This window comes from Chinchilla lanigera, unplaced genomic scaffold (assembly GCF_000276665.1).
Source record: "Chinchilla lanigera isolate Chin_1 unplaced genomic scaffold, ChiLan1.0 scaffold00066, whole genome shotgun sequence".
Taxonomy (NCBI): Eukaryota; Metazoa; Chordata; class Mammalia; order Rodentia; family Chinchillidae; genus Chinchilla; species Chinchilla lanigera.
The window spans coordinates 9452128-9460365 of record NW_004955467.1 but is presented as its reverse complement, the minus strand read 5'-3'; the positions used below and the strand labels follow the sequence as shown (position 1 = coordinate 9460365).

Sequence of the window (8238 nt, the reverse complement as noted above, 5' to 3'; positions counted from 1 at the left end):
AGTGGCACAAGCACCTGCCTGGCAAGTGCAAGGTCCTGAGTTCAATTCCCAGTACAAAAAAAAAAGGAAAGGCCAGTGCAACAGTGTAGAGTGTATTATTTAAAGAAAGACAATAATGCAAAAAGAATTTGGAAAGAGGGGCTGGGGATTTAGCTCAGTGGCAAAGCGCCTGCCTGGCAAGCGCAAGGTCGTGAGTTCGATTCCTGGTAGCAGAAGAAAAAAAAAAACAAAAAAAACAGAATTTGGAAAGAGACCAGATACTGTTGTCCAGATTGTAATGTTACATCGTGTGTTCAATGCTGTAAGATATACCACACACAGAAAAATTATTGAATAAATTTGATAAACTTGTTTGTATATCTCCTATTATAAAAATTAATGAAAAACATATGCAACTTTTGGTCATCTTGTATTTAAATAATTGGACTGGTAAGTAGTTAACCCATGTTTTTTTTTTTTTTTTTCCGGTACTGGGAATCGAACTCACAACATTGCGCTTGCCAGGCAGGCGCTGTGCCGCAGAGCTAAATTCCCAGCCCCAGTAAACCCATGTTTAGGGTATGTTCCATAGCCTTGGATGGTAGCCCCTTAGCCCACTGGGACCCCAAGAATCAGCACTTCATTTGCATTATTTGTTTCTCAACACTATCCTGATAGGAGATAGCTTCTTTGTGTGTATGGGTATGTGTGTGTATGTGTAACTGTGTATGTTTGTATGTGTTACTACAGATCAAACCCATGGCTTTCTCACTGAGCTACATCCTAAGCTCTTTTATAATTTTTAGTTCTGAGACAGGATTTTGCTAAGTTGCCCAGGCTGGGATCAAACTTGAGATCCACCTGCCTCAGCCTTTCAGAGTGCTAGAATTATAGCCATGCACTTCCACACCAAGCTAGCTTCCTCATTTTAAGGTGACTAAAGTTCAGATATGCTAGATAGTTCTCCCAAAAATACACGACCAATAGTAGCTGGTCTGGGATCTGACCCAGGAAGTTTGGTTCAGAAGCCTGTTTCTTCTTGTTTGTTTTTGGTTCTTTTCTAGATTTTATGGTTTTTTTCCTTTTTTTTTTTTGATACTGGGAATCAATGTTTTTGTTTTTTTTGAGGCAGGGTCTTGCTATGTAATGCGGGCTGGCCTTGAACGTGCTTATGTAGCCCGGGCTGGCCTCAAACTCATTGTAATCCTCCTGCCTCAGCCTCCCTAGTACTGGGATTACAGGTGTGTGCCACCACCCTCAGCGGAACCGTGTGTTCTTGATGACTTCACTACACCATAAGGAAGGACACGTCTGTAGCATCTACTGGGGTGCCACTAGCTCACTGGTGTCCGTGTGAAAATAAGAAGGCCCCTTCTTCCAGGAGGTAGTAGCCCTGAGCATGTGAGCAAAGTCAGGGTCCAATTCCAGTCACCATTTCTGTCTTCTCACCTGCATGATCACACCTCACATGCTTGGTACCTGCAGACGTGTACCTGGGTGCTGACTGCAACAATACTTGGTCAAGGCCTGTCAGGGGTTCTTAGAGAACAACAAAGCCAACTAACTGGTCCTTAGAGATCACCCAGGATTATCACCATCATCATCATCATCGTCTTTGAAGCTGCCATTTGTGAAATACTTATGTGCAAAGTATAGTGCTGAGCATTTTATCTGTATCATATCAACATCCAAAATAACTACACTCTAGAAACAGGTTTAGAGAAATTAAATACTATAACCTCATTCCAGGTTGAGGGGATGTAACGGTGGGGTGATTTGTCCCTAGGTGTTCTGCTCTGTTAGGTGGTACTGGGGCTCAAACCCAGGACCTTTTTCATGCTGAACACATGTTGTACCAATGAGCTACACCCCTATTCCCCTGGCCCCTGGTCGTGTTGCTAACTCAGCTGGGATTTGGACCCAGCTTTTTTTTTTTTTTTTTTTTGGTACCAGGAAATGAACTCAGAACCTTATGCTTCGGACCCAGCTTTCTTGAGTTCAACTGCCCCACCACTGGCCACTGCCCTGTAAGCCTTCATGGGAGGTGGAGAAGACATTAGCTATATGACCTCAAGCAAGTTATTTAACTTCCTGGTATTGAAATTTCCTTGTCTATGAAATGAAGATGATTAAAAGTTCCCATTCTGTGGGGTTGTTATAAAAATTAAATGAGTTAATAAGTGGCAGACTCAATCAAATAAGGATTGAAATAATCTTTTTTTTTTGAGACAGGGTCTCGCTACATAGTTAGGCTGGCCTCGAACTTGCAGTGATCCTCTTGCCTCAGCCTCCTGGGTGCTGGGATTACAAGCATGCATCAGGGGCTGGGGATTTAGCTCAGTGGCACGGCGCTTGCCTGGCAAGTGCGAGCTCCTGAGTTCGATTCCCGGTACCAGAAAGCAAACAAACAAAAAAAAAGCATGCATCACTGAAATATCATGAAAAAGCATGCTGAGCTGAAATATCCTTTAAAAAATTGCTAACTGTAAAAAGAATTGCATCTGTACATGTACAGATTTTTCTTATCATTAAACAATACTGTACAACTATTTACATAGTACTAAGTACTATAAGTAAAGGTAATTTAAAGTACACATAAGTTAGGCGCCAATATTATGCCTTTTTTGTGTTTGCTATAGTAGGGATTGAACACAGGGTTTTTGCACTGAGCTACATCCCCACTACCCCACCCACGCCACCCAGTTTTGAGACAGGATCTTGCTAAATCACTGAGTTGCCTATGCTGGGCTTGAACTTTCGTTCCTCCTGTCTCCCAAAGTGCTGGGTTATTGGCATGTGCCACACCGGGCTTAAATGACATTTTATGTAAGGGACATGAACAGCAGTGGATTTCAGTATCTGTAAAGTGTCCTGGAATGACTCTCCCATGTATACCACCAAGGGATGACTGTGCCTCATCTTGGACCTCAACCCTGGAAAATGGTGGGGGGAAGGGGTGAAGAAAAGAGGCAGAAACTGGGCTTCAAAGTGAGTTGGGTGACTCTGTGGTTTTAAGTTTTTTATTTGTTTGTTCTTACCATTTCTCTACCCTTGACTGCCTGTGTGTGACCTCAGAGGTGCCACTGACATGGGGATCTGAGTACAGCCACCAGACATGCTCCACCTCTTGCTGTTCTGTCCACCAGGAATGTTCTTTCCTCCAGATAACCTCAGGCCTTGCTGCCAGCCCTCTTATAAGCCTTGACTCCAAAATCACCTTGCCCAGGGCCTTCCCCAACCAATTTCCACCTTCCAAAACTTCCTATCCCCCCCCACTTTATTCTTCTCCTTAGCACTTAGTAAAAGACAATGCTCACTTATCTCTAAAATGTAGGGTCCAAGGGGGGTGAGGGCAGGAACTTTTGTCTGCTTTGTTAACTGCCATATCTTTAGCCCTTAAGAGTAATGCAGAGGGGCTGGGGATTTAGCTCAGCGGCACAGCACCTGCCTGGCAAGCGCAAGGTCGAGAGTTCGATTTCTGATACTGGAAACAAAACAAAACAAAACAAAAAGAATAATGCAGAGCACATAATGGGAAATTAAAATAATAGTTCTAGAGGCTAGGAATGTAGCTCAGTGGTATGCATGAGGCCTTGGCTTCAATCCTCAGCAGCACAAGAAGAAAAAAAAATCTAGTAAATGAACAAACTTGCCCTCAAAACTGACCTAGAGTCTGCCTTCCCTTGGGACAGAAGATATTCCAGGTGCCAAACTGAGTCGGCCAGGAGCTGGGGAAGGAGATTATAACCTGATCACTTCGGGGAGCTCACAATTTGCAGGCTACACTTCCAAGAGCTTTACATGCATTGCTTCACTTGAGCATATCATCAAAATGGCCACCCACAGTAGGAATTTATATTCTCCCGATTTTACAGAAGAGGAAGCTGAGGCTCAGACAGGAATGTACTTTGTTCAAGGTCACATAGTTTATAAGAAGCAGTGGTGCATGCCTGTAATCTTAGCACTTGGGAAGCTGAGGCAGGAGGATGGTTGTGAGTTCGAGAGCCTGGGCTACAAAGTGAGCTTCAAGGCCAGTCTGAACTGCATAGCGAGACCCTGTCTCAAAAAAACAAAAAAAAAAAAAAAAAAAGAAAGAAAAGAAAAAAGAAGCAGGGCCAAGATTCAAATCCAGGCCTGGCTGACCCCAGATGCTAAATGTTTTCCTCTGCCATACTGCTGGATCCTGCCCTAAAGGGGCCTATAGCAGGCCAGGTGGTTACATAAATCACCACACAAGGTCTCACGTGCCAAGTGCTAAATGTGTCATGTCTGACTCCACCCTTCCCTTGCTCCCAAATCTAGCAGTCACCAAGTCCAGCTCCAACTTTGGCGGACTTGAGAATTGCCCTGGAAGTCTTCCTCTTAATTTACCTCTGCACCTCAGACTAGCTCAGGTTCTGGTTAACACTCACATGGTCCAAGGCCATGGCCTCCCCTGCAACCAGGCTTACCTCTTTCATCCAAATTTCTATCCACTGAGAGTAAGCATCCCTAACCTCAGCTCCAATACTAAATCCTGGGCTCAAAAACTTGTGTCTGGTCTCTGATGACACCAGAATAAAGTTCAAATTCCTCCACCAGGCACTCAAGGGCTCTGGTCTTGCTTCAGCCTTCCTTTAATCTTGCCTTTTTTTATTCTCGCTTTAAATACCCTGTGAGCTCTCCAATCTGCACATCATGTCCCACCTCCAACCCTGTAGCCCCATAGCGTCCAACTTATGGCACTCGTGGTACACCAGGCACACAGAGCTTGTCTGTCAGCACTCGAGCCAAGTTGCCCCAGCAGCTGAGCATCGGATAACAGTTGTTTTTTCTAAACTAAAACCTTAGCGTTCAGGTTTAATTGCAGTGTTGGCATTTTGCAATAAATAAGCAGGTTTTGGGTTGCACTTTGGGTATTCACTCTCTAAAAGGCTTGTCATCATGGCCTTAGCCTCTGCTGGTTCTCCTCCCAGCAATGCCCCTTCCCCAACCTCTTTTCAACATCCCTCCAAAATGTTTTTTTGTTTTTTTGTTTTCTTTGTCTTTTTGAGACGGTCTCACTATGTAGTTCAGGTTGGCCTTGAGCTCACTTTGTAGCCCAGGCTTGGTCTCGAACTCACAATGATTGTTCCGCCTCAGCCTCCCAAGTGCTGGGATTACAGGCGTGCCACCATGCCTGGGCCTCCAAAATGTTAAAGTCCAACTCAAATGCGAACTCCTTTATGGCCTTCCCCTGACACAAAAGACAAGGACGCTCTTTCCTCTGACTCATCAACATTCTTGCCCCTATGGCTGGCACCCATATTATATAGCAGCAGAGATTAGGTTCTCAAGCTCTGGGATGGGACTCTTGAGAATACTGCCTAAGCACATTGACCTTCTGAAATAGACTAGTGGGATGCTCAGTTCTGCAGAAACTGGGTTTTGTGTGTTTGCAAAAGTGTGTGTATTTGTGGGGGGGACAGTGCACAGAGAGGTGTACTGAATGCTCCACAAAGGCAGTAGAGTCCAGCATGGTGGCACACACCTGTAATCCCAGCATCTGGGAGGCTGAGACAGGAGCATCACCACAAGTTCAAGGCCAGCCTGGGCTACACAAGGAGTTCAAGGCCAATGCCAAAACAAAGCGCGGTGCAGGGATATAGCTCAGAGGCACAGTGCCTACCTGGCATGCACAAGATCCTGAGTTGAAGTCCCAGCACAAAAAAAAAAAAAATCAACAGAGGACAGAATCTGAAACCTGACTGTGACTGCTTGGGTTCAGATACACCTTTACCTCTTACTAGCTATGCCATTTTGGGCAAATTACTTAACTTCCCTAGGTCTCAGTTACCTCCTTTGATTTTTTTTTTTCTTTTGTCTTTTTGAGACAAGGTCTCACTATGCAGTTCAGGCAGCCTTGAGCTCACTTTGTAGCCCAGGCTGGCCTCAAACTCACAACGATCCTCCTGCTTCAGCCTCCCGAGTGCTGGGATTACAGGAGTGCGTCACCACGTCCAGCTTCAGTTACCTCCTTTGAAAGGAGACAGTGGTCAGGTTGCCTACTGTGAGGACCAGATGAGTGATGGCAGGTAAAAGCACTGAGATCCATGCCTGGAACGCAGTGCAAACCAAGTGTTTACAGCTACTCCTCTTAGTAAAGATCAGAGAAGGGGATTCCCAGTGCCGGCACAGGGCTGACAGGACCTCACACAAATACAATCCCCAGATTGTAGCTACTTCCCAGGTCTGTTTCCCATGTGCTGTTGGAAGACAGGTAGGGCAGGTGAGTAGCCCCATTTTACAGCTGTGGAACTGAAACTCACCTAGGCAAAAGTACCAGTGAAGAAGTCACAGGGTCACCAGAACTATTCGGCTTCTATCATGCAGAATCTTCACACAGCAGCCAGCACCCCACCACCACCACCACACACCATGCTGGAAGACCCAAAAACGGCGCCCTTTTCACCTCTTGTATATTTGCCGCCCACAGACCAGCCACAGTACAGTGTTGTGTACATGTCCCTGCCACAGGGCTCAGGCCCCAAAGGTGAGGAACACCTGTTCTGAGGAATGTGCCTAGTGAGCAGATTCCATCTGAGGCCCTTCCACCTTCCACTGTCACCAGAGTGGGGCCGAGTGTGCGTCACAGATACCCGAAAAGGGGGGCAGGGGGAGAGAGAGGGCGAAGCGGGAGGAGGAGACTAAAAATTTCACGTTTCTTTTTTCCATTTTAGTGACAAAAGTCACACCCGGCCTTTACATAAACACACGTCCAAGGAGCCACTCTGTCTAAGCTCACTTCCCTCGCAGGCGCCAGTACTCTCCTCCCAGTGACCCTGACACTTGGGTGAGGGGCAGGCACACCAGACCCTGCAAAAGACGCGCTGTGCCACCCGACAGCACCCTGCCTGCTGCCCTTGCTCTGCCCCATGTTTAATCTCTCCACCTTCCCATAACATCCCCTCAGCAGTCCCACACCACCACTTACATACGCAGAAGGTAGGCACGCGTACACAGCTTGCAGCTCGTCTCTTGAGTCCGAGGCCCACATTGCCCTTGTCACGCTACGTCCCTCCCCACAAGTGTCTTCTGACCAGCTCCCTCCCAGCCCAACAACCCAGACAGGCTGCCACAAACAGCGTCACAAAAGAATCCCAGGGAGAATGTTGCAAACACACAGCCATCTCCTTGCTTGGCCGACCATGGTCCCATAAATACAGCTTGCACATCCCACCCAAAAGCCTGCAAAAACAGCGCCAGCTGACCCATAGGCAACAGAGACACACCCTGGTGATCGGTAGGATCTGAGTTCTAGACATGCAGCCCCCATACAACTCTCTTATCACAGACACACAAACCCACCCGTCCGCTTGTCCGTGCCACAGTTGGACCACACACCTCAACATTGCCACAGAAATGGGACCAAGACTTCAAACCTTCGAACTCAGAGGTCCACAACTGTCCCCTCCAACTGGACACACACTCTGCATTCTGGCGCCCTCCATAACACTATACCACACCAGCTATGCAGAAAACAGCTGCTCATAAACAGTTCATATGTATATTCCAAGACATACGTGCAAAAAACACATGTATACAAGCTCACACGGAACAAACTCCGCACTCAGTCAAATTGTGCCCTGCTTAGAATGGCCATAGCCATAAGGGCCACATCTTGTAATCCTGCCCACAACACTGGATATACCCTTCCTGTGTTTCTACGTCTAAGGCCCAGAAGGACCCTTACCCGGATCCCTGCCTGCCAGATGAGCAAATGGTGGTGCCCCAAGAGCTGTTTACCTTGCCCTCACAACACTGCAGAAGACACAATCTTCCAGACGCACAGCCACAACCCTGACCCCACTGCGCGGTTGTTCCGGTGCTCCTGCTCGCACTGCGCACCCCGCTCACCCCAACTCAGGGGAGCTCGGCAGCCCACCCCTCCCCCTCTCTGCCTGGCTCCTACGCCATCGCCCTCCTAGCAGCTTGCAGCGCTTGCCCGGGATCACACCCTCCCCACCCCACCCCCAACATGCCCCACGGAGGGAGGGGGACATCAGGCTGCAGAATTAACCCTTCCAACGGGGAGTGAGCGCAGCCCCTTCCACAGACCCAGGCGGTAGCGCCCCCCAGCCTCCGCTCGACCTCGACGAGGCGCCATACCAGGGCCCCCTTAGTCGTCCCCCAGCGCCGCGCGCGCTCGGGGGCGGGGCTAGGCCCAGCGCCGACCCCGGAGCCCCCAGGTCAATGCCAAAAAGGAGCGGTCGCTGCGCGGGGCGCGGCCCGGGCCCCCGC

At 48.1% G+C, this 8238-nt stretch overlaps 1 protein-coding gene across 2 annotated transcripts in view; it reads right to left on the bottom strand.

Moving 5' to 3' along the window:
• Zbtb4 (zinc finger and BTB domain containing 4) overlaps positions 1-7943 on the bottom strand; it is an 18072-nt gene extending 10129 nt beyond the window's left edge. Inside the window, exon 1 of one of the 2 annotated variants that reach the window (XM_005399488.2) lies at positions 7744-7943. The gene's annotated coding sequence lies outside the window, so the exon portion shown is untranslated. Of the gene's footprint in view, positions 1-6266; positions 6874-7743 lie in introns of those variants that run through there. The other variant, XM_013522210.1, reaches the window with a different exon arrangement.
• Positions 7944-8238: the final 295 nt, after the last annotated feature.